The sequence below is a fragment of the Eumetopias jubatus genome, unplaced genomic scaffold (genome assembly GCF_037043125.1).
Source record: "Eumetopias jubatus isolate StellerSeaLion01/CBP00866 unplaced genomic scaffold, mEumJub1_p1.0 scaffold_2, whole genome shotgun sequence".
Taxonomy (NCBI): Eukaryota; Metazoa; Chordata; class Mammalia; order Carnivora; family Otariidae; genus Eumetopias; species Eumetopias jubatus.
The window spans coordinates 22,137,063-22,141,647 of NW_028274808.1; the positions used below are offsets into that span (position 1 = coordinate 22,137,063).

General features: G+C 38.1%; 1 pseudogene; it reads left to right on the plus strand.

The window, feature by feature from the left end:
* The first annotated feature begins 645 nt into the window (after positions 1-645).
* On the plus strand, positions 646-4,365 carry LOC114206209 (small ribosomal subunit protein uS2B pseudogene; annotated as a pseudogene).
* The last annotated feature ends 220 nt before the right edge of the window (positions 4,366-4,585 follow it).

Sequence of the window (4,585 nt, forward strand, 5' to 3'; positions counted from 1 at the left end):
AACCATGAGAGACTATGGACTCAGAAACAAACTGAGCGTTCTAGAGGGGAGGGGGTGGGGGGATGGGTTAGCCCGGTGATGGGTATTAAGGAGGGCATGTACTGCATGGAGCACTGGGTGTTATACGCAATGAATTATGGAACACTACATCACAAACCAATGATATAATGTATGGTGATTAACATAACATAATAAAATAAAATTTAAAAAAAGAAAATAGAGTGCTTTAGATTTAAATAATGCATAGGTTTAAGTTTTAAAAGTTCCTTAGAAATAAGGAAAATATTAAAAGGGTGTTGCATAACTAAATATCTTGGTGGAATAATACTAAAATATATTTTCTTTGAAATCAGATATTCTCATTAGTCATCAGTTTAATGAAAGGCAAGCCTTATAGCATTTCTTGTGGGCTGAGTTTCCTAACTTTACATTTGCTTTCCTTCGCTTGTTTGCTGATTGACGCGTTTGTGTGAGTTTGCATGTGAGACAAGAGAGACAAAGGGAAAGCAAGCAAAGAGGGGATATTCTGCTTTAAATTAAAGTGATTTTTCTCCTGTTCTTATTTCATTGGCCTTATGATGCTGGTAACACTTTGGTGCTTAAAAAAATGAACTCACCATTCTGCGCTACCGGGGAGGAATCCATATGGTGTTGTCCTGGATTCCCGTGGTAACAACGTCCAGAGCCCTTGATGTCCTGCAAATGATGAATATCTTCAAATTCCTTGCATTTAGATTTAGACTTAGAATCCATTTATATGGTAGCTACCTTGACCTCCAAATGGAACAGTACATCTACAAAAGGGAAAAAAGATGCCATCTACGTCATACATCTGAAGAGAACCTGGGAGAAGCTTCTGCTGGGAGCTTGTGGCACTGCTGCCACTGAAAACCCAGCTGATGTCAGAGCCGTCTGCCTCAGCAATAGTGGCCAGGGAGCTGTGTTGTAGTTTGCGGCTGCACTGCGACCACTCCTATTTCTGGAACCTTCACTAACCAGATCCAGGCAGCCTCCTGGGAGCCGAGACTTCTTGTGGTTACCGGTCCCAGGGCTGACCACCAGCCTTTCACAGAGATGTTGCATGTTAACCTGCCTGCCATCGCCCTGTGTAATACAGATTGTCCTCTGCCCTGCGTAGACATTGCCACCCTGCGCAACAAGAGAGCTCACTCAGCGGCCCCAAGTGTGGGGTGCAGCCCCGGGAGTGTCTGCGCAGGCGCCCCCGCTCCAGCTCTCGCGCTCCAGCTCTCGCGAGCAGCGACGAGAGGTCACATCTACTTCTACAGACCTCCTGAAGAGATTAAAAAGAAAGAACCAGCCCCTGCTGAAAAGGTTGTGACGGAGGAGGAGCTTCAGGGTGGATGGATTGAGCCAGTTTCTGAGTTTACTGACCTGAGGCTGCTCACTGGCCTGAAGGTGGGCAGTTCCCCTCTGTGCCTCTGCGCCAGGGCCCTGCCCAACACCCTCTGCAGACCCCACTGCTGGTGCTCTGGAGGGGGAGGAACAGCCGCGGAGGAGCTTCAGCTGTTCTTCCACAGAGTCTTCAACAGAAAATGGAAATAAGGTTGGCGGAAAATAAACCGTTTCTAAAACACACACACACACCACACACACTCCAACAATATAACCCCTCTAGCAATTTTGGGTAGTCTGTATGAATTGCTACACAAATCTCTCTTTTCCAAACTCCCTGTTTATCAGGCCCACTTCTCAGTGAACTATTTTTTTTAGGTATTAAATCATTCGGATTAGAAAAAGGTCACGCTCAACATTTGGGTTTAGAATTTTAGTCATAGCATTTATTAATACGTGAAATGATTGCCTGTATTGATTTGTATTATTGCTTGGTAGTTAGGTTTTGGCTCATCTGTCTCCCTTTTTAGAATAAAAGCTGCTTTCAGTCTTTGTTTTATCCTTGTACGTAGAAGAACACCTAGTACAAAGTGCCTGTTCCGGTGAGTAAGGTTTGGCTGACTGAATTATTATTTTGATGTTGGAAAATTGCCTTTGAAAATATACCTTGTTTTGAAACAAAGTATGAATTTATTATTTGGGACCTAAAGTGTTGAAAAGTAATAATAACTGCCAGAAGAGGGATTCCTCAAGGAATATAGATTAAGGCAGTGCTCTCTACTTACGTGTGGAAGCTGAGGAAGCATTTTCAGGGTTTCAGCTACTCTATTTGACAACCTCTGTGAATAATCTTCCCCCATTAAGCAAACCTGGTAACCACTGTAGCCCAGTGGGCTCGTCTATAAAGTAAAGGGATTGAATTAGACGATCTTTCTGCTCTAAAGTTCTATGATTGTAGGACCAGCTGGACAATCTCAGCTTGCAATTGCATGTTTACGTCCTAGTTCAAATTTTCTTTTTAGGTCTATGACTTTGGGCCCAGTGTTTACATTTTGGGGTTCTTTAATTCCCACATACAAAATGTGAGAGGGTTTAAATAGATGATTCAGTTCAAATATCTGAAATTCTGTAACATTTATACTTCTTGAGTTCTAGCAATGTTTAAAGCTGTGAAAATGAATTGTGCTGTCTTGTGTTTTACTTTTTGTGGCATGGAAAGGGAGTTAGAGAAGAAAACATTTTTGCAAAGCACACATTCTCATGATCATTGTAAATGTGGTTAATAATTCCAGAAAAAATGGTAGTTTATGAGGTAAGAGGGTGGTTTGGGAACAGTTTTAATTCAGAAGCCCTAAAATGTTGGAAACCAGATTAGTACTCTTAAACCTGGGGTTCTTCCGTGTTCCATATATTCTGGTTTCTCATTTTGACACAATTAACAAAAGCACTGTATTGATTTTTTTTTTAGCACTTGTATTGATTTTTATATGTCATATAAATTGCAAGAGTCAAGACTTGAGAAGTTTTGCTCTGAAAGCCAGGAATTTAATCCAGTATAAAACCCCAATGATAAACAATTTTGAAAAGAAGGTGATAGACACTAGGACTACTTTATTGTAAGCCACAGATGGTTAATTTGATCTTGATTAATGTTATAGTAGAACCAAAACCCACACATCTTTATAGAGAACCTCTGGGATTATGAGAAGCTATGGGTCACAAATCCTGTTGAAAATTCAAAGCTCTAGGTTATCATTGTTGAGATACAAAAACAAAATGGTTAGCAGGTATTTAGTTCCCAGTTACAACAAATTATTTGCCCATAGTATTTAAGATAAATTTATACTTATATCTTGTCATTTTAAACTTGAGTTTCTGGTTAAGTTCTGTTCACCAAAATGGACAATGGACCTTTCTCTTGCACTCAAAGATTTGTTTAGTAATGACTATGAAAGTATAAACTGGAAGATGTGAAAGTTTATCATCAGAAACAGTACTTTAAAATAATGGTTTTTATAGAAACTCTTTATTTACATACTTTTGTATATAGTATCTGCCACTGAAATTGCTTATAATCACAGAAATTGAGGTAACTAACTCACTATCATTTTGCTATCCTAGCTCTGATAATCTAGTATAGGACTCTACAGAGTTCCTAAAATTAGGAACATAAGTAAAGGCATCTCTCTTTATAAAAAACTATCCTAGAAGTAAGACAAATAGCTCTTGATTAAATTTAAAATACAATGCAGAATTTTGATTATCTGTAACACTCAATTTTAAGAACATATTTTTGCATCAAAACAGCACAATGAATGTGGTTACAAAAAGTTGGAAGAAAAGGTTGAAAATTTAAAAAAAGCAAAATTGAAATCTGAATACAGGGTCAAGACGTGTTTTTACTGGTTATGGTCCTCAATTCTTTTTTTTCTAAGAGTTGGAATAGTATTTATTTTTATTTCTTTAGAAATATTTTAAAATTTATTGGAATTAGAAATTCATATTATTACTTTCATTTTACCAGTGCTAAATAATATTTCCTTACATTGTAACATAGGCAATTGATCATTTATTAATGGATGTCCATATAGCATAATGCCAGAATACTTTGGTAATTAAAATATTGATCCAAATATTGAAATCCAGTATGTGTTGTTATCAATAGTTTATATTCTATCATTTAATTTTACAAGTTGTATATTTGTAATGCTTTCCTCAGGTCAACATGTAGTTGAGTCCCAAAAAATCTTCTGTGGTATCTCTAAGGAATAAAGTGCTTTTTGGAGAAAAAAAATGTTATGATCACAGTAAAAGCATAGGTGTTACTTGCTTTCGTTGCCCTCACCAGAGACGATTAGAAAAATTACCAGCTATAGCTGCCTTCTTTTGCTCAAAGGATTCTTCTAGTCTGTACCTCTCACCTTCAAGTTTACAAAATTATTTTTCACTCCTTGCTCCTTTTCAATCCCTTTGTTTCCCTGGTGTTCCGTTCTCTTTAACTCCTTTAGATAGCCTTGGATATTGGATTCCCTGCCTGGCTTTGATTTCTTCATAGGATGCTGTTTCTCAGATCAATCCTTTGCACAAATGCTCTATGGCTGATAGGTGACATCTAAATCCGCCCCAGACTCTCTGGATACTTCACCCCTGTTGATGGCATTAATTTTTCTCAGAAGGAGCACCAAGCATTATTATGAATTATGCTTCCCATCAATGATAAATTTGACCCTGA